The 22,420-nt window shown below is 46.7% G+C and overlaps 1 protein-coding gene across 1 annotated transcript in view; it reads right to left on the reverse strand.

The window, feature by feature from the left end:
- Positions 1-15,398, reverse strand: part of LOC310833248 (lysosomal acid glucosylceramidase-like) — a 53,357-nt gene extending 37,959 nt beyond the window's left edge. The window contains exon 1 of the mRNA XM_083715827.1: positions 15,265-15,398. The gene's annotated coding sequence lies outside the window, so the exon portion shown is untranslated. The remainder of the gene's footprint in view (positions 1-15,264) is intronic.
- Positions 15,399-22,420: the final 7,022 nt, after the last annotated feature.

Here is a 22,420-nt window from a genome sequence, read left to right on the forward strand (position 1 = left end):
GATCTCGTCCACAACCTGAGGTACCACTGTATATAATGTGAACTATTGGTATTAATAATTGACTTATAAATTGGTATTGTTATAATGAGGCTATGATTGGATGTAACTGAAAACTAATCAAAATTATTATCAAGATGAGGTCCTTAAATTGCATTACGAATCTGCTTGTTTGGTATGGATCAGGGACTGGATGAGACTGGACAAGCAAGAGGCATTAGAACTAGAAGGACATGATAACAGATTTGGCTGGCACGCATACTTATGGTATGGGAAAGGGAAGATTCATAGACGTTTTTACAACCATATAATTAGGAAATCATTAATGAGAGTATGGGAGAGATACAAAGACTTATTGGAACAAAAGACCCCGTGGTGGCTTTCACCACATGAAGCATTACTGCTCAAACCACTTGGAAAGAAAGGAAAATGGCTCACATATGTTGATTTATTAAAGGAACATGATGGAAAATGGAAATTAAGAGATTATGATGAAATCAAAGACCACTTTCAGAGTTGGTTGCATTATCGACAACTATATGAAACACATAAAGAAGACAGTAAGAAAGGATTTAGTTATACTAGATCTAGGTTTCAAACGGAAGTGATTGAAGGGAAAGTGAAACTACTGAAGGCCGCATATAGCATACTATTAGAATGGGAGACGAAAGATGAAGAGGTAAAATCAGCTATGATTAAATGGGCACAAGATGTAGGTCACCCAACATTATGATGGAAGATTGGGTTGAATTATGGAAAAGTTAAAATTTACAGATTGTTCCCTATTGAAGGAGAACTACATGAAGATGATGTACAGGTGGCATACAACACCAGTGCAGTTAGGGAAAATGTACAAAACTAGTTCAAATATATGTTGGAAGTGTAAGGAAAAGGAGGGAACATTTTATCATATGTGGTGGGAATGTAAGGTAATTTTAAAAAATTGGGAAATGATATACAATGAATTGAAGAAAATGTTCCATTTAACATTTGTTTAAAAACCCGAGGCATTTTTGTTGGGGATTGTAGGGAAAGATCTGCCAAAAAAGTTGAAAAACATCTTCATGTATGCGACAACAGCCGCGAGAGTTCTGGTTGCGCAAGGATGAAGAAACCCCAACTAAAGAATCATGGCAAGAAAAATTGATGGACTATGCAGAACTGGCAAAACTGACATATAAGCTACAGGACAAGGATAACTGTGACTTTAAGGATGAATGTGAACCTTTCACAAAGTATCTGAAGATGCAACAAAGTGAATTGGACTCCTTGGCAGGTTTTGAATAAACATCCACAATTTTTTTTACTGATAATAATCAGCTAAACAGTTTGAGGATCTATACAACTTTGTAACATGCAGAAAATAGCAATATTAGAGAAACCAAAGACTGGAACTGAGGGAAGTCGAGAGGTGGGGTGGGGGTTGTGGGGGGGAGGGAGGAAAAATGGGGGGGGGGGATAAGGATATGTTTTTGGATAATATGTCTTGAATAAAACTTTGATTAAAAATAAATAAATAAAAATATTACCAAGATGGATTGAAGTAACCAAACTGGCTCATGTTGTAAGGGAAAGACGTGTGCTGGAATTAGTTCCTTAGGGGCACTTTGAACTTGGAACAGGTTCCTTTTTAAGAACGAGATTCCTGAGCTGAGGAATCGATTTCTAGGGGGCATTTGGAAAACCGCGTGTAATTCAGGCTTCAAAAAAACAATCACAGTGTTGAAACACCTTAATGAGGAAAGGCTAAAGCTTATGTTTTCTTTGTTTTCTTAGGTTAGCACTCAAGTGCCCCGTGGCAACATGGCATTCAGAGACACCCCCTTGGCTAAGGCCTCCTGCTCCCCCTCCATTTTTATTTAAGGTATTTTGGCTTTTGTTGTCATTGTTGTCACGGTCACTCAGCCTAGCCTAACCTCATGGGGCTGTAGTGAGGATATACAGTGGTACCTTGGTTCTCAAACGTAATCCATTCCAGAAGACCGTTCAAGTTCCGGAACGTTCGAAAACTGAGGCGCAAAGGGCTGTCTGCAAATTCAACTGAGAAAATTCAAAAACACACAGCGGAACGTCTGAGGCGCATTCGAAAATGGAAGCCTTTACTTCCAGGTTTTTGGCGTTCGGGTTCTGAAACAGAGGCGTTCAAGAACTGAGGTACCACTGTAATAGGGAGAATCGGGTACTCCTTGGAAGGCACAGCATTTGTAATAGCAAATAAAGTACAATTAAACCTCTGACCACAGAGCAATCTTGGGATTTCAGAGATCTGGAGTCACATCCAAACCACAGACTGATACGAGGAACTGGTTCCAGACTGTAATTCCCCATTGCTTCCACATCTCCGGGAAACTAACTGTTACATCCGCCTCCTCTTTTTTGCAGGGTGTGAGGTGGCTGGCAGATGGGACCAAGCTTACCTGGTACTTGAGAAACAAAGCAGCACCCATCATTGGCTCCAAGGGCTGTGGCAGAATCCAGAGCCCCCACCCTCCAGCTGAGAGGGCTGTGTCCAATTAAGGCATATACGATATGGTACAGTACAATAATCTTTATCGTCATTGTCCCATACAGAACAACGAAATTGAAAAATCTACACAAGACATTCAAAAACCAACAAGCCTACTATACAATACGATACAGTGGTGCTCAGCAAGACGAACGCCTCGCAAGACAGAAAACCCGCTAGACGAAAGGGTTTTCCGTTTTGGAGGCGCTTCGCAAAACGAATTTCCCTATGGGGTTGCTTCGCAAGACGAAAAAATCTTGCGAGTCCCCGCGGGTTTTTTTCGCTCCCCCCCCTTTTCCTAAGCCGCTAAACAGCTGATCCGCTGATAAGCCGCTTAACAGCTGATCACTAGAAGCAGCTAGACCGCTGTAGCGCTAATCTGCTAAGCTGTCAATGGGCTTGCTTCACAAGACGAAAAAACCGCTAGACGAAGAGAATCGCGGAACGGATTCTTTTCGTCTTGCGAGGCACCACTGTATACGATAAACGATATCTTTATTGTTATTGTCCCATGCAGAACAATGAAATTGAAAAACCACATAAAACTACTACAAAACTGCATAAAACATTCCCAGCTATCCCAGCCTGGTTAGCCCTCTAAATACTCTGATACCCCATTTTTTAAATACAATATACTCCTATAGAGACTCCTTGCACTGCGTTTAAAACCAGAATTGCATTTGGGTAGAAACTGTTTCTCAAGCAGCTAGTCCTAGTCTTTATAACCCTGTACCTTCTTCCAGAAGGCAGAAGCTGAAAGAGATCATTTCCAGGGTGCGCACTATCCTGCGCTATCTCTGCAGCTTTCTTATGGCACCTGAAAGCATAGATTAGATCCGAGGTGGGAAGAGTGCACCCAGTTATTCTCTCTGCAGTCTTTACAACCCTGGACAGCATTGTTTTTCCCCTGACCATGCAGCTGCCAAACCACACACACAGACCATCAGTTGATATGCTCTCCACAGTACAATGGTAAAATGCCATCAACAGGTCCTTTGAGAGATTGTTATTCCAGAGGATTCTCAAAAAATATAACCTCTGCTGGAATCCGTTGAACGGAAAACGTTCGGAAGCCAAGGCGCAGCTTCCGATTGGCTGCAAGAAGCTCCTGCAGCCGGGGGGCCGCTAGGGGCGCATTGGAAGATGGCCGACAATACCATCTCTCCGGCTCACACGAGGTAATTAAGAGGCTGATATGGGAGTATGCAGCCTCCGTTTGTCACCCCAGGGAATGGGGAAACACTGCCTTCGCCTGCGGTTGCCAATAAATCACCCCCGAGTTCGAAAGATGCAAGGGGTGAGGGCACTAGGCGCACAGCCCTTGTGTGGGTTTATGGCTCTCCCGGACGCTGTCTCTGATCGCGCGCCTGGTTGCAGCAGCTCAAAATAAACAATTAGAGAGCAGCAAATGCACATGTTTCGAGTGAAGAACGGGAGTTTAGACTGCTATGTGAAGTGACCTCTGTGAAGTTGAGCGACGGGCTGGATCCAACAGGAAAATATATCAAGAAGAAGACACATCAAAGCTGTTGGTATGTTGGAATGGGACGGAAAGGGGGGGGACTTTTCTTTTTTTCTTTTTTATGTGATTACCTAACAATCCCCCCCAGAAGAAACATTGTAACAATTGATTATAAGCGGGATGATTAAGAACTGTGTGGAAATGAATTACTAACCAAAGACATGGTCTGTGGAATATCTGGAAAGGAAAGAAAGGCTTTTGGAATGACACAGTTTATAAAAAGAGACTCGCCAGAGGCAGGCTTTGTTGCAAGATTTACGATCGAGGGGGAGGAGGCCAACCGCTTTGTCATCATATTGGACTCTGAGTATGACCTGCCAGAACCCTCTGAGAAGCTTGAGGAGGGAGTGACAGGCCTGCGCAGATTAATGGGCAGACGTTAAGATTGTTTTGTACAGAAGTGTTGAAATGGCGTCTGTCTGTTTGAATATAGCTCTTGGAGAAATGAAAAATCCACACAGGACGATTGTTTTCAACTCGCTTGTGGAGACTATCAGAGGTCACAAAGAAAGGAAAAATATACGATAACAAGAAGATGAGGAAAACCATAAAGAGAAGAATGGATAGAAAGAAGGATAGAACTTTCTTAATGTATGCCACAACAGAAGCAAGAATACTCATTGCAAAGTACTGGAAGACACAGGATCTACCCACTCTGGAAGAATGGCAGACGAAGGTGATAGACTATATGGGACTGGCAGAAATGACTGGCAGAATCCGAGACATGGGAGAAGAGTCAGCGGAAGAAGACTGGAAGAAATTTAAAGACTATCTACAGAAATACTGTAAAATTATTGAATGTTAGAATGATGTCGGATAGAAATGAAGCGGTTTCCAGCTGTAATGTTTTAAGAGAGTATGGAAAAAAAAGGTTTAGAAGCAGGTTAAAACTTATTGATAAGGATTTGCTGAATTAACAATTTGAATTGGAATACAAAAAAGGGAGGTATGAGGAGGTCTGGGAAATATGTTAATGGAAAATAAGTTATGGAAACTTTGTGTGCTTTTAATTATTTTTATTTTTGTATTTCTGTTATTTTTCCTTTTTTCTTTATGATGTTTATTTTTGTATTAATATTGGAAACTTTAATAAATATCTTCTTTAAAAAAGAGAAGAATGGATAAAAATGTGAATATTATTTGGACAGAACTGTGAACATCAAAGCAGCAGCAAAAGAGATGATTGGATCCCTTTCTGAGCTCGAAGCATGGGTTACCCACAACAAAAATTTAAAAATTTGGCTCTGTAATTTGGAATTAATGTGATTTGATTGCTTTGTTAATAAAAATTATATCAAAAAAAGAAGCTCCTGCAGCCAATTGGGAGCTACGTTGGACATTCGGGTTCCAAAGAACGTTCGCAAACCGGAACACTTGTTTCCGGGTTTGCGGCATTCAGGAGCCAAAACGTCCCAAATCGCAAGGCGTTTGGCTTCCGAGGTACAAATGTATTAGAAGTGCAGACAGTCATGGCTTCCCCAAGGAATTCTGGGAGACGCAGTTTGTTAAGGGTGCTGAGAGCTGTTAGGAGACACCCCTTATTCCCCCTCCAGAACTACAATTGTGGTTTAAAGCAGAGCTTTCCAAACTTTTCACTTTGGCAACCCAATTTTTAGACACGCATCGTTGTGCAATGCGGTCATCCAGTTTTACTTGCAAACCAGGGGTTAAACTAGCCCCTTTCCAACCCTGGGAGGAGCATGGGGAGCATTCGCACTGTTGGAGACTTCAGAATCCGGACCAGAATGGAAAAATCCAGGCAGCAATATTTTTAAAAGAAGTTTTATTGACTTTGGTTTATTTGTCAGACAAGCAAAGCAAAGTGGGTACATTCAGCAAAAATGAGAGAATGCCCCCGAACACCAGGGGCAGACAGTTTTTATCCCCTTAGGCAAAGCAAAGTTCAGCCCCTTCACCCACCCCCCTTAAACATTCCCCTTTATGCATATTCATTGAAGCTCAACCAATTAAAGAATTGATGGTGGCCCTTCGGTTCCAAGCTGCATTATCCACTAGGTGGCGCTGTAAGCTTATAATCCTCTTGACCTATTTGCAATTCCTTGTAAAACCACATTGGCCATCCGTGTTCCCACCTTATTTTTGTGGTGGGCTACATCTTCCTGTTGTTGCTCTCTTCTCGGTCTGTTTACGGGAATTGGGTCAATAGCTAGAGCAGGTGTGAAGCGCTCTGACCACACTTGCAGCATTTACAAAAATGCTGTGTGCAGGCAGAGGAGAGAAATAGTTTTTAGCTTTTAGCTTGCTTCTTATAAAATGGCTTCAGTCTGGCTCTCCAAAGTGGACCCAGGTGGACCCTTGGTCCCCACTCCTTCAGCACGACACAACCGCACACTACAGCCAACACACTAACACGTCATGACACACGGTTTGGAAAGCTCTGCTTTAAAGAGGGAGTCCCTCTTTGTGGGAATTACGGGACGCACATTAAGCAGCCGACATCCTCTACGCTCCCCGCAAACCAATCAGTGAACACATAGTCTGGAAGTAGGTCCACATCTCTTCCTCCTGGCAACGTGTGTCCCAAATTGCTGGTTGTTTCCACGTAAGGTAGGCCGCACCCCAGCCTAGGCAAGATAAGGCCACAACTAAGGGTGCCAAAGGGAGAGGTCCAGTGCCAAGGGCCTTCTGGGGGTTCCCTCTCTGTGAGAAGCCAAGTTACAGGGAACCAGGCACAGGGCCTTCTTGGTAGTAGCACCCGCCCTGTGGAACGCCCTCCCACCAGATGTCAAAGAAGGGAACTACCACCAGACTTTTCGAAGACATCTGAAGGCAGCCCTGTTTAGGGAAGCTTTTAATGTTTAATAGGTTATTGTATTTTAGTGTTCTGTTGGAAGCCGCCCAGAGTGGCTGGGGAAACCCAACCAGACTGGCGGGATATAAAGAATACATTATTATTATCATAGATGTCACGTACAGATAGGGAACCCAGATGTTTCACTCAATTTATCACACTACACATCTGGGGTGTGGGTGTGCACAAGAGACAGCGGAGGAGGAAGGTGAGCCAACTTAAGACCTAGTGGCAGAATGGTGACCCACTGTTATTAGGCAGAAGGAAAAATAGCTTTGCCCACAGAAGGAACTATAATTTTCAAGACAACCATTTGCCAGGAGATTCTTGTCACATTCCCAGAAATGGGTGGCACTATGATCTAAACCACTGAGCCTCTTGGGCTTGCCAAACTGAACGTTGGCGGTTCGAATCCCCGTGACAGAGTGAGCTCCCATTGCTCTGTCCCAGCTCCTGCGAACCTAGCAATTTGAAAGCCCACCAGTGCAAGTAGATAAATAGATACCGCTGCGGAGGGGAAAGTAAACAGCGTTTCCGTGCGCTCTGGTTTCCGTCACGGTGTTGCGTTGCGCCAGAAGCAGGTTAGCCATGCTGGCCACATGACCTGGAAAGCTGTCTGTGGACAAACGCCGGCTCTCTCGGCATGAAAGCGAGATGAGCGCCACAACCCCATTGTCGCCTTTGACTAGACTTAACCATCCAGGGGTCCTTTACCTTTTACCTGCCACATCTCACTTTACTGGAAGACAGCTTTTATTCTCACTTCTTCTCTTTCGTGACCTGGACTTCGTACCTCGACCCACAAATATAACTGTGCCTATTTTACGATTAAGAAGATCAAACCTCTCCATTCTGGAGGAAATCAGCCCTGAGTGCTCACTGGAAGGACAGATCGTGAAGCTGAGGCTCCAATACTTTGGCCACCTCATGAGAAGAGAAGACTCCCTGGAAAAGAGCAATGTTGGGAAAGATGGAGGGCGCAAGGAGAAGGAGACGACAGAGGACGAGATGGTTGGACAGTGTTCTCGAAGCTACCAGCATGAGTTTGACCGAACTGCGGGAGGCAGTGGAAGACAGGAATGCCTGGCGTGCTTTGGTCCAGGGAGTCACAAAGAGTCGGACACGACTAAACGACTAAACAACAACATCTTACGATTTCCTTTCCCATCTTAGGGACTCTGTTCCGGATTTGTGTAGGGTTTACTCCTGAGCCTTTTTTTCTCCTGAAAATATCCCACAAGGCAGCGGAGGTTTAGGATTGGAGGTTTCCTTCTCTGAGATAGGCTCCCTTCCCAGGTGGACGAGCCCAATCTGCCCCTCACTTCCCTCAGCAGCATGTAAAGAAATCCCCTTCTTGACCCAATCCTGGTCTCGTCCGCTCCATCCGCCAGAGCCTGTCTTTGCATGCGGGGGAAGCCCCTCACTCACCAAGGGTTTGAGACCCATCGGCTCCCCTCACTCAAAGCCATTCCCAGGGTATGGCTGCTGTCACATGCTGACAGCTTCCAGGAGCCACAGGTGAGAGATGAGTGCAGGGTTGGGAACCAAAGGTGGACAAACTGCCTCAGAGAGAACATTACCCTTCCTCTACAGCAGGGTGGCGCTGTGGGTTAAACCACAGAGCCTAGGACTTGCCGATCAGAAGGTCGGTGGTTCAAATCCCCGCGACGGGGTGAGCTCCCATTGCTCGGTCCCTGCTCCTGCCAACCTAGCAGTTTGAAAGCACAAAGTGCAAGTTGATAAATAGGTACCGCTCCGGCGGGAAGGTAAACGGCGTTTCCGTGCGCTGCTCTGGTTCACCAGAAGCAGCTTAGTCACGCTGGCCACATGACCCGGAAGCTGTCTGCGGACAAACGCCAGCTCCCTCGGCCAATAAAGCGAGATGAGCGCCGCAACCCCAGAGTCGGTCACGACTGGACCTAATGGTCAGGGGTCACTTTACCTTTACCTACAGCAGGGGTCAGCAAACTTTTTCAGCAGGGGGCCAGTCCACTGTCCCTCAGACCTTGTGGGGGGCCAGACTATATTTTGGGGGAAAATGTGAACGAATTCCTATGCCTCACAAATAACCCAGAGATGCACTTTAAATAAAAGCACACATTCTACTCATGTAAAAACACACTGATTCCCGGACCATCCGAGGGCTGGACTGAGAAGGCGATTGGGCCGCATCCGGCCCCCAGGCCTTAGTTTGCCTACCCATGCTCTACGGTATGTGGGTTTTTTTTACAAAATACAACACGCTAGACAGAAATCCCACACTTGAAGTGATCTCGCCCCGCCTCCCAGTCACTTCAGTTCCAGCCCAAGATTTTATCTGCATTTTATCTCCATAACAAGAAAAGCATCACTGCTTGAATTCCCACATCCTAGGCTGCTCTTAAAGGTGCAGGCCTAGCCAAGCAGTTTGCAAATCCCCATGCAGAATAGAAGGGCCATAAACTCGATGGCAGGGATGCAGGTGGTGCTGTGGGTTAAACCACAGAGCCTAGGGCTTGCTGATCAGAAGGTCGGCAGTTCGAATCCCTGTGATGGGCTGAGCACCCGTTGCTCGGTCCTAGCTCCTGCCAACCTAGCAGTTCAAAAGCACGTCAAAGTGCAAGTAGATAAATAGGTACTGCTCCAGCGGGAAGGTAAATGGCGTTTCCGTGCGCTGCTCTGGTTCGCCAGAAGCGGCTTAGTACAGCAAACTAAATATGACATAATAGGCATCACTGAAACCTGGTGGGATAAGTCCCACGATTGGAATGTAATAATGGAGGGATACAATCTATTTCAGAGAAACAGACCAGACAAGAAAGGAGGAGTAGTGGCGTTATATGTCAGGGATGTGTATACTTGTGAAGAGATCCAAGATTTAGAACCTCAAAGCCAAAGTGAGAGCATTTGGGTCAAAATTAAGGGAGAGAAGAATAACAGTGACCTCATTGTGGGAGTTTACTATAGATCCCCAAGCCAAACGGAGGACATAGATGATGCCTTCCTGGAACAGATGGCCAAGCATGCAAAAGGAAGGGAGATAGTAGTAATGGGGGACTTCAATTACCCAGATATTTGTTGGATGTCAAACTCAGCCAAGAGCATAAAGTCAAACAGATTCCTCACTGGCCTTGCAGACAACTTCGTTGTCCAGAAAGTGGGAGAAGCAACAAGAGGAACAGCCATTTTAGATCTGGTCCTAACCAATGTTGATGACCTGGTTAGTGGGGTAGAAGTGGAAGGATCATTAGGCGCGAGTGATCATGCTCTTCTGAAGTTTACTATACAGTGGAAAGGAGCAGCCAAGCATACTAGGACTCAATTTCTTGACTTTAAGAAAGCCGACTTCATAAAACTTAGGGAAGTGCTGGGTGAGATCCCATGGACAGTAATACTAAAAGGAAAGGGAGTTCATGATGGCTGGGAGTTTGTTAAGAGGGAGATAGTAAAAGCACAACTTCAGGCAATACCAATGAGACGGAAAAATGGAAGGTGCCTAAAGAAGCCACGGTGGCTATCTAAAGAACTTTTAACTGAGGTAAGATTAAAAAAGGATGTGTACAAAAAATAGAAAATGGGGGAAACCACCAAAGAGGAATTCAAACAAATAGCCAGCACGTGTAGACACAAAGTCAGAAAAGCTAAAGCACAGAATGAACTCAGGCTTGCTAGAGAGGTTAAAAGCAACAAAAAAGGCTTTTATGGGTATGTTCGTAGCAAAAGGAAGAACAAAGAAACAGTGGGGTCACTCAGAGGAGAAGATGGTGAAATGCAAACAGGGGACACAGAAAGGGCTGAACTCCTCAATGCCTTCTTTGCCTCAGTCTTCTCCGATAAAGAAAACAATGCCCGACCTGAAGAATTTGGACCAAATGATTCAGCAGAGGAAACACAGCCCAGAATAACTAAGGAGATAGTACAAGAATACTTGGCTAGTTTAGATGTTTTCAAGTCTCCAGGGCCAGATGAACTGCATCCAAGAGTATTAAAAGAACTGGCAGATGTGATCTCAGAACCACTGGCAGTCATCTTTGAGAATTCCTGGAGAACAGGCGAAGTCCCGGCAGACTGGAGGAGGGCAAATGTTGTCCCTATTTTAAAAAAGGGGGAAAGAGAGGACCCAAATAATTACTGCCCAGTCAGTCTGACATCAATACCAGGGAAGATTCTGGAGCAGATCATTAAGCAAACAGTCTGTGAGCACCTAGAAAGGAATGCTGTGATCACCAATAGTCAGCATGGATTTCTGAAAAATAAGTCATGTCAGACTAACCTGATCTCATTTTTTGACAGAATTACAAGCCTGGTAGATGAAGGGAATGCAGTGGATGTAGCCTACCTTGATTTCAGCAAGGCATTTGACAAGGTGCCCCATGATATTCTTGTAAAGAAGCTGGTAAAATGCGGACTTGACTATGCTACCACCCATTGGATTTGTAACTGGCTGACTGACCGAACCCAAAGGGTGCTCATCAATGGTTCCTCTTCATCCTGGAGAAGAGTGACTAGTGGGGTGCCATAGGGTTCTGTCTTGGGCCCGGTCTTATTCAACATCTTTATCAACGACTTGGATGATGGACTCAAGGGCATCCTGATCAAATTTGAAGATGACACCAAACTGGGAGGGGTGGCTAAGACCCCAGAGGACAGGATCACACTTCAAAACGACCTTGACAGATTAGAGAACTGGGCCAAAACAAACAAGATGAATTTTAACAGGGAGAAATGTAAAGTATTGCACTTGGGCAAAAAAAATGAGAGGCACAAATACAAGATGGGTGACACCTGGCTTGAGAGCAGTACATGTGAAAAGGATCTAGGAGTCTTGGTTGACCACAAACTTGACATGAGCCAACAGTGTGACGCGGCAGCTAAAAAAGCCAATGCAATTCTGGGCTGCATCAATAGGAGTATAGCCACTGTATTCTGCTCTGCTCAGACCTCACCTGGAGTACTGTGTCCAGTTCTGGGCACCACAGTTCAAGAAGGACACTGACAAACTGGAACGTGTCCAGAGGAGGGCAACCAAAATGGTCAAAGGCCTGGAAACGATGCCTTATGAGGAACGGCTAAGGGAGCTGGGCATGTTTAGCCTGGAGAAGAGGAGGCTAAAGGGTGATATGATAGCCATGTTCAAATATATAAAAGGATGTCACATAGAGGAGGGAGAAAGGTTGTTTTCTGCTGCTCCAGAGAAGCGGACACGGAGCAATGGTTCCAAACTACAAGAAAGAAGATTCCACCTAAACAACATTAGGAAGAACTTCCTGACAGTAAGAGCTGTTCGACAGTGGAATTTGCTGCCAAGGAGTGTGGTGGAGTCTCCTTCTTTGGAGGTCTTTAAGCAGAGGCTTGACAACCATATGTCAGGAGTGCTCTGATGGTGTTTCCTGCTTGGCAGGGGGTTGGACTCCATGGCCCTTGTGGTCTCTTCCAACTCTATGATTCTATGATTTTATGCTGGCCACATGACCCGGAAGCTGTATGCTGGCTCCCTCGGCCAATAAAGCGAGATGAGTGCCGCAACCCCAGAGTCGGCCACGAGTGGACCTAATGGTCAGGGGTCCCTTTACCTTTTAAATTTGATGGCAGAACATCTCCTATGCATGCAGAAAGTCCCAAACAAAATACTCAGCATTTCCAGGTGGGGTTGCGGGTGGGCTGAAGGGCTGCTGCCAGTCAGTGTAGACAACACTGGGTTAGTTCCATGGAAAAGAGCCTCAGCAGAAGACCTTAAGCATCTCAGTGCCTCAGTAACCTTGACAGCAGCCCTGTTTGGGTTAAAAGCGGCCCCGGGTCTGAAAAGGTTGAAGAAACCTGGCAAAGCATGGGACTCTTAATCTCAGGGTTGGGGGTTCGAGTCCCACATTGGGTGAAGGATTCCTGCATTGCAGCGGGTTGGACTAGATGACCGTAGGAGTCCACTTCCAACTCTACAATGCTATGTCCCTGTACTTTGTCACCAGGTTTGACATCTGGCTTTACAGGGTTTGGTTTGTTGGCCCAGTCCCAGCACGCCTGAAGAAGCGGAACCGGTTCCACCCACTCTGCACCTTGCCCACTCACAAAGGGGGAAATTCCCCAGGAAGAGGGATGCTCCATTTAACTGGAATCATAGGGGGAAATAGGGGCCTCCCCCCAACTCTCTGAACAAACTACAATTCCCAGAATTCTTTGGGGGGGACAAACTGTGACTGTCTAGTGCAGCGGTTCTCAACCTGTGGGTCCCCAGATGTTGTTGGACTACAACTCCCATCGTCCCTGAGTTCTGGCCTTGCTAGCTAGGGTGATGGGAGTTGTAGTTCAACTACAACCACAGGTTGAGAAAGGCTGGTCTAGTGCTTTAAATATATGCTGCTGAGGTGACCCTCCGGCCCGCAGTAGAAAACTGCAACAAACCTCCTATAAATCACACAGCATGTACATATAGCAGTGGGGACTCTCGCTCCCTCCAAATCTCTCCTTTTCCTACACCTACAGTATCTAAGCCTAACGCTATGAAATCTAAATAATCCACCCAAGCCTCCTTCCCACTCCATTCCCTCGGGTGTTCTCTCTTCTGCAGCAATTGTTTGACTGTAAGCATCTAGGGGCAGAGACCTCCTGCCTTCTATTAATGAACTGACAAGCATTTTAAGGGAAGGCAAATAATAAAAAAACATCCTAAAGATCCCAGGCCACAGAGAGGTTAGGCTGGCCTCAAGCAGAGCCAGGGCTTTTTCGGCTGTGGCTCCAGTCTGGTGGAACGCTCTGTCACAAGAGACTAGGGCCCTGCGGGATCTGACATCTTTCCGCAGGGCCTGCAAGACAGAGCTGTTCCACCAGGCCTTTGGTCAGGGCGCAGCCTGACCCCCTCCTCTGGCAATCTGCACAGAATTTTGCTTGATGGTTGCCATTAATTTGATTTTAATTAATTTATAATGAATGTTTTTAGAATGTTGGACTATTTTGATTGTTGTTAGCCGCCCTGAGCCCAGCTTCGGCTGGGGAGGACGGGATATAAATAAAATGTATTATTATTATTATTATTAATAATAATAATAATAATAGGGGGGCAGGGGTCTTTAAGCAGCTGGATTTCACCGGAGAAGCCGGAATCCCCTTTTCTATACACAATAGTTACAATGCACAGGAACCTTTGGAATATGGCCACCCTAACAATAAATATTTAAAGGTAGGAGGTGAGGTGGGGGAGAGAGACTTGATGTTAAGTTTTAAGCTAGGGTTACCAGACATCTCCATTTCCTGGGGACAGTCCCCGGATTTATGAGACAAATTCCATCCCTGGAATGTCCCCGGATTTCATCTAACGTCCCTGGGAAATGCAGCAGCGGCAGTCTCAGCAGCTCGGAGCAGTTGGCTCTGGCTGGCTTCAGGAGCTGCCCGGAAGTCTCCATACGGTGGTGGTGCAGGGGCTCAAAGATGCAGCTTCCGGGCTGCCTCCACCTTCCGTGACCCCAGCAACTAGGCTATGAAGGGCAGCTTCATGCTGCCTATCGGAGCAACCCTGATCCCAACTCCTACTTGCATGCAAGAGGAATCGGGGCAGGGATCTCTCAGTTAGGCAACAGGAAGCCTCCCTTCCCAGCTGAGGGATTCCCCACCCCCTCCTGCTTGCAGGCAAGTAGGAACGGGATTGGGGCTGCTCCGATGGAAAGGGAGGCATCGTGCTGCCTGAGAGATCCCTGCCCCCTCCTGCTTGCACACAAGTAGGAGTTGGGATGGGGCTGCTCCAAAAGGCATAGCTGTCAACTTTCGGATTTGAAAACAAGGGATCAGCAGCCTCAAGAATAAGGGGTCAGCAGCATAGCTGTCAACTTTCGGATTTATAAATAAGGGATCAGCAGCTTCACCTGTCCCGGAGACAGTCTACAGGATATCTAACAATCTGGCATAGCAGTGGGAAACAGCCCTGAAATAAGGGAATTTCCCGCAAAAAAAAAAGGGAAGGTTGACAGCTATGTCGAAAGGCAATGTGAACCCCACACCCTCCTGCTTGCACGCAAGTAGGAACGAGATTGGGGCCGCTCTCCGCCCTCCTTCTCTGCCTTCCATGCCTGACCCACCACACAACGCTTCCCCACCACCACCAAAGAACCAACAAGTCAGGGGCTGCCCAGGCTCATGGAGAAAGGAGATAAAAGCCTCAGGGGAAGGGGAAAGGGGGCGGTTGAGGTCAAGGCGGAGGCTGCCCCTCTGCCACTGCCATCGCTGCATCAACGTCCTGAACGTGTAGTATTTATTTTAATTTTACTTTACTTTACTTTACTTCTTATTTTATTTTATTTTATTTTATTTTATTTTATTTGTGTCCCCGGATTCATTGAAAAAAATCTGGTAACCTTATTTTAAGCCAGCTCATAAAAGAGTTGGTGCCAGGAAACGAAGTGGGGAGGGTCAGAAGCATCTCTCCCCAGCAATAAGATAAAAATATAAAGACCCACTTACCCAGAAAGAAGAAAGTCGGTATCTTTTTCCCTTTCCAGCAGCCACCAGGAAGCAGCCGATAACGATTTTACAGCTGGACTTTTACAGCCAGCCCAAGGCGAGGTGATCATATGATCTGCGGTCACATGACACCTGTGTTGCGGGCGGGGTTCGAGCAATTAACCCCATGGGAGCAGAAGGGTCTCCTTTACTTGGGAGCAAGCCTAGGATCGAGGGAGGCAGTTGCTTGCTTCGGAGCAAAAAAGATGCCGCAGGCTCGGATCCGCCCTGCAAAGAGACTTAAAACAAGGAAATTTCTCCCGGCGTGGGAAGGTTTTTGCATCCTCTCCCCACTCGATCTGTTGGGTTGCAAAAGGGTCGAGGCAGTTTTCTTGGCTGCAGCGGAGACTCCCGTTGTCACTCACCCTCTGGAATTAATCGTGATTCATGATAATTGGTAAATCGTGATCGGTCATCTGCTGTCGTAGCCTCCCCCAGCCTCCTTTCATCGCTGCGCCCCCCCCAAAAAAATAAGCCCGAAAAAGTGTTTAATAATTATTATTATTATTATTATTATTATTATTATTTTATTATTTGTACCGCCGCCCATCTGACTGGGTCGCCACAGCTACTCTTTAACAGCTTCCATCATATACAGAAACGTCATCTGTAAAAATACAGCTCGCTGACTCCATGGTGAATATAATATGGGTAGATCTACTACGCCATACATTTAATCAATGCATGTTTAAAACACATGACCCCCGCCCCCCCCAAAAAAGAAACCTGGGGACTGTAGTTTAAGGATGCTGGGAATGGTAGCGCTGTGTGTTTGTGTGTGTGTGTGAGAGAGAGAGAGAGAGAGAGAGAACTACAGTTCCCAGGATTCTGTGGTGCAAGTAATGTGTTTGAAATGTGCTGTGGGATGTGGCTTAAATGTATATGCCATTCAAAAATAAGGGATCAGCAGCCTCACCTGTCCCGGGGACAGTCTACAGGATATCTAACAATCCAGGAAATAAGCGGGAAGCAGCGGGGAACGGCACTGGAATAAGGGAATTTCCTGCAAAAAAAGGTAAGGTTGACAGCTATGGTATGTGGCTTAAATGCATTTGTACCTCCCTGTCTCCCAGTTAAAGCAAGGGGTCCACATGATGTCCTCACCATCTCTGTGTGGTTCCTGACCTCTCGCACCCTTTTAATATGGAGTTTTTCACCTCTGACCATTTTGGACTTTCAAAGGATTGGCGGCTGGGTGGGGAGCATGGGGCACAGGGGCTGTTGCCTCCCCAAAATAAGTAAATAAATAAAAATACTCATGTAAAAATACGCTGATTTAGAAGACGATTGGGCTGGATCCGGCCCCCGAGCCTTAGTTTGCCTACCCATGGTTTAAGGCCTTCAGGGAAAGGCTTCCCTCTCATCAGGCTTGCTCTCCACCATTTTTTATTTTGTTGTTGTTTAGTCGTTTAGTCGTGTCCGACTCTTTGTGACCCTATGGAACAGAGCATGCCAGGCACTCCTGTCTTCCACTGCCTTCCACAGTTTGGTCAAACTCATGCTGGTAGCTTCGAGAACACTATCCAACCACCTCGTCCTCTGTCGTCCCCTTCTCCTTGTGCCCTCCATCTTTCCCAACATCAGGGTCTTTTCCAGGGAGTCTTCTCTTCTCATGAGGTGGCCAAAGTATTGGAGCCTCAGCTTCGCGATCTGTCCTTCCAGTGAGCACTCAGGGCTGATTTCCTTCAGAATGGAGAGGTTTTAACTTCTTGCAGTCCATGGGACTCTCAAGAGTCTCCTCCAGCACCATAATTCAAAAGCATCAATTCTTCGGCGATCAGCCTTTTTTATGGTCCAGCTCTCACTTCCATACATCACTACTGGGAAAACCATAGCTTGAACTATACAGACCTTTGTTGGCAAGGTGATGTCTCTGCTTCTTAAGATGCTGTCTAGTTTTAAGATGCTGTCTAGTTTTTAATTTTAAAAGCACATAACGTTATCATGAACTGGGATTGCAGTCCTGAGAAGCCAAATGTGGTGTTGTGGTTCAAATGGGGAACATGGAAGGCAGCCACAAATCTCATAGGCCATCAACCTAACCTCCCTCGCAGGCTCCTTGTGAGGACAAAGTTGTGATACGCATGTGATAAAATTGACACAGGGTAAAATTGAATACAGCTTGGGGGCGGCATTCTCTTCTGGGGTCCGCATATGACTGGGGCGAGAGCAGCCAGAGGCAAAAGGGAACAGGGCTGTTATGGGGTTGCATCAGCGTTGGTTCTGCTCAAAGTGGACAAACTAAAACCAGTGGGCATGGTGAACTCGGGCCTACTATCTTCAACAGGCCTACTCTGAGCAGGAATGGGTTGGAAACAGCCCCTCTGTCTTTGTCCAGCAGGCTGGTTTCTACACAAACTCACTTTACCCACAAAGCAAGTCAAGAGCTCAAGGACACATTCCAGACCTTCCAAGTGTCGCTGTTTCCCAGGGACAGTCCCGGATTTACAGAAGCCGTCCTGGTTTCTGATTTGATCCCGGAATGCCCTGCTTCCTCTTAGGATGTCCCTCTGCCCATGGGCAAGTTGTGTACAGTGGACGCTCGGGTTGCGAACGTGATCCGTGCGGGATGCACGTTTGCAACCCACAGCGTTCACAGCCTGCGGCGGGTTGCGATTCGGCGCTTCTGTGCATGCGCAAAGCGCGATTTAATGCTTCTGCACATGCGCAAACTCCAAAACCTGGAAGCAACCCGTTCCGGTACTTCTGGGTTTCGGATCGTCCGTAACCTGAAGAAACGCAAACTGAAGTGTCTGTAACCCGAGGTGTGTCTGTATATTGATATAAATAAATGGTGGGATTTTGATTACAGTGGTGTCTTGGTTCTCAAGCGCAATCTGTTCTGGAAGTCCCAGAACCATTCAAAAACCAAGGCACGGCTTCCGATGGGTTGCAGGAGCTTCCTGCACTCAAGCGGAAGTCGCGTCGGACCTTTGGCTTCCAAAAAACGTTCGCAAACCGGAACAGTTACTTCCAGGTTTGCAGTGTTTGGGAGCCAATTTGTTTGGGAGCCAAGCCATTCGAGAACCAAGGTACCACTCTATTTGGGGTGGGAAAAGAGAAATACAAGCTATAGAGGAATTCCTGAGCTAGCCTAGGACATTAAGAAACAATACCCGGGTCACTGGGGGCCACTGGCAATGCAAGAGAACAGGTCGGCCACGTCTTGATTCTCAAGGGAACACAGACCCTCCCTCTGACACAATGTGCAGGTTAATGCACACGGAATAGTGTCTCCTAGAAGAGGGCGCGCCTGGCTGAAATAGAGAACATTCCGCACTGGAACATTTTTTTTCTGTACCAAGTGAGGCAAAAAAGACAAGCGATTAAAAGAGGTGTGTTGTAAAATACAAAGAAAGAATTGTTAAAACCTCCTCACTGGGGCAGTGACTAAATTGCTGATTAGCTGATGGCGCTGTGGGTTAAACCACAGAGCCTAGGACTTGCCGATCAGAAGGTCAGCGGTTCGAATCCCCGCGATGGGGTGAGCTCCCATTGCTCGGTCCCTGCTCCTGCCAGCCTAGCAGTTCGAAAAGACGTCAAAGTGCAAGTAGATAAATAGGTACCACTCCGGCAGGAAGGTAAACGGTGTTTCCGTGCACTGCTCTGGTTTGCCAGAAGCGGCTTAGTCATGCTGGCCACATGACCCGGAAGCTATACGCCGGCTCCCTTGGCCAATAAAGCGAGATGAGCGCCGTAACCCCAGAGTCGGCCATGACTGGTCCTAATGGTCAGAGGTCCCTTTACCCTTTACCTTATAAACAAAAAATCAGAATAAGCTTCCTGCCCCGAGGCGCTTACACTGAAAATGGTACATTGCAGGAGATGGCAAGCACAAGGCTTTTTGTTATTGTTGTTAAATGCTGCTCTGATCGAACCTTTTTTTATTTTTATGAAAAGGCTTTGATTCAATTTGACGAGATCCAGCTCGCCATCAGTAAGAATCAGTCTCACACAGAGATGGGTTGAAGAAATCTGGCTGCCTTAGAGCTGCTGCAGCACAGCCTTTATTGTGTAAAGTCAGAAAGATACAAAATACAAGGAATGCAACTTGTTCTCAGCCAGCAGATAAGGGCCATCGCACTAGACCACGCCGACGATCAGGCTATGTTACGTGGACCAATCATTTGGGACAGCACGGGCTATTCACGCGCTGTTCATGCTCCAAGGATGCTTTTAGCTATGAAATCACCCTGCAATAATAAGAACTTTGCTCATGCTCTTATGTACAAGCAATCATTTTCCCACATCAATTCATGTCTGAATCCAACATATATAAAATAATAATGAAACATTAAACATTTTAAAACTTCCCTATACAGGGCTGCCTTCAGATGTCTTCTAAAGGCTTGGCGGGGGGGTCACATAACTCCTTTCTCGGATGAAAATAGGGGTGTCCTAAGGAAAAGCGGGACATTCTGAGGTCAGATCAGAAACACGGACAGCTTCTGTAAATCCGGGACTGTCCCTGGAAAATAGGGACACTGGGAAGGTCTGGTTAAGAAGCTGAATGTTGGAAGATTCAGGGCAGATAAAACAATGCTGTTCTTCACACAGCGCATAGTTAGACTATGGAACTCCCTCCCACATGAGGCTGTGGTGGAGCACCAACTTGGATTGCTTTAAATGAGGACGGGGAAAACTCAAGGAGGACAAGGCTATCCGTGGCTAGGAGCCATCGAGGCTATGTTCCACTTTCAGAGGTATTAAGCCTCTAAAAACCAGTTGCTGGAAACCACAAGCAGAGAAAGTGTTCTTGCGCTCAGATCCAGCTCACACGGCCTCCTCCCATAGGCTTCTGGTTGGCCACTGTGAGAACAGGATACGGGAAGAGATGATCCATTGGTGTGACCCAGCAGGGCTCTTGAGGATCAAGGCCAGTCGTGAAAATTGTAAGGCAGCGGACCTCTGAAATTGAAGGCACCAAAGTCTGCCACGGCCCTTCTGATGTCTGACTTCTTAAGCACTTAATTAAGTGTACACTTGGTCTATTAAACAGGGTGGGAAAGGGTGAATTAATGTCTGTTCTCTCCCCAGGCCTGGAACCTCCCTCAGAAATGCCAGAGAAGAGTCTGAGCTTCTCCATAAATTCAGTGCAAGTACTGATACCCAAGCGTGCTGAGTTAGCACAGTTTTTTGCCGTCTTGGCATAGAAAGAGGAGGAGGAAGAGCTTGAGAACCAGGCTCCAGTTGTACATATCCTTATGTCTATTGCCAGAATCAGGAGCATTCTTAAGCGAATGAGACCATTCCCTCCAACATTTCTCTGATGAAAATAGGGATGTCCTGTTTCATCTTCATCGTCATTTTGATCCCGGAATGTCCCACTTTCCCCTAGGATGTCTCTGTTTTCATCAAAGAAATGTTGGAGGGTATGGAGTTGTGCATGGGACGTGGGTGGTGCTGTGGTCTAAACCACTGAGCCTCTTGAGCTTGCCGATCACAAGGTCGGCAGTTCGAATCCCCGCGACGGGGTGAGCTCCCGGTGCTCGGTCCCTGCTCCTGCCAACCTAGCAGTTCGAAAGCACGTCAAAGTGCAAGTAGATAAATAGGTACCGCTCCGGTGGGAAGGTAAACGGCGTTTCTGTGCGCTGCTCTGGTTCGCCAGAAGCAGCTTAGTCATGCTGGCCACATGACCCGGAAGCTGTACGCCGGCTCCCTCGGCCAATAAAGCGAGATGAGTGCCGCAGCCCTAGTCGGCCATGACTGGTCCTAATGGTCAGGGGTCTCTTTACCTTTACCTTTACCTTATGGAGTTATGCGACCCACCCACCCCCCGGCCTAGGAGATAAGTAACTATACAACCTTAAGTAGACATCTGAAGGCAGTTCTATACAGAGAAGGTTTGTTTTAAAAAATGTTTAGTTTTTGTGTGTGCGTTTTTTTGTATATGTTGGAAGCAGCCCAGAGTGGCTTGGGAAGCCAGTCAGGTAGACAGAGTATAAATTACAAAACCTCTCCTATTTCATCAGAAAAATGTTGGAGGGCATGTTCCTTATGTTCCTACCGGCCCAAAAATGTTGGCCTTACGTGTCAATGGCACATGACCCTGTTGTGGGTAGCAGGCTGGAATCAACCCTCAACCAAATTCCTCTTTCCTGTGGGACGGATCATCATTCAAGTACAGTATGGAATGGGAAGTAATCACATATTTTGGCCACTGTCATCTTCCATGTGGGAGGGAGGGAGGAATGAGGTGGGGCCAGCCACCAAGGCGTCGTTTTTGCACACATTATTTATTAATCATAGTTACATTTACTGTATTTCATTTTTAAAAATCTTTTTCAGCACCACCCAGGCCATCTTTTTAACCGATCAATGGGTTTTCCATAACCTATCCTAGTCGATGTACCAATATGCCATTTTAAATAGATTTTGACATCCCTCAAACCTCTCATTCCTAAATCTGCCAAATTCCAGAAACGTAGCTGTCGTCTTTGTTTTCGTTGCAGCAAAAACAACAGAGGAAGTCTAATGGACGCTTAGACCCTATCTGTGCTAGAAACTGAAAGCTGTTTATACCACTTTAAAGGGACGCGGGTGGCGCTGTGGGTTAAACCACAGAGCCTAGGACTTGCTGATCAGAAGGTCGGCGGTTCAAATCCCCGCGACGGGGTGAGCTCCCGTTGCTCAGTCCCTGCTCCTGCCAACCTAGCAGTTCGAAAGCACAAAGTGCTAGTAGATAAATAGGTACCGCTCCGGCGGGAAGGTAAATGGCATTTCCGTGCGCTGCTCTGGTTCGCCAGAAGCGGCTTTGTCACGCTGGCCACATGACCCAGAAGCTGTACGCCAGTTCCCTTGGCCAATGAAGCGAGATGAACGCCGCAACCCCAGAGTCGGCCACAACTGGACCTTTACCTTTATACCACTTTAAGCAATCATGACCTCCCCCCTCCCAGACTCCTGGGAACTGTAGTTTGTTACAGGTGGTGGGAGTTGTTAGGAGACCCCTTATTCCCCTGACAGAGCTACAATTCTCAGAGTGGTTTAACAATCAATCCCTCTGCCCAGGGAACTCTGGGAATTGTACTTCGGTGAGGGGAAGGGGTGTGTTTCTCTTAACAACTTGTTTCCTGCTTGGCAGGGGGTTGGACTCGATGGCCCTTGTGGTCTCTTC

Source organism: Podarcis gaigeae (assembly GCF_964106915.1).
Source record: "Podarcis gaigeae genome assembly, chromosome: 16".
Lineage (NCBI taxonomy): Eukaryota > Metazoa > Chordata > Lepidosauria > Squamata > Lacertidae > Podarcis > Podarcis gaigeae.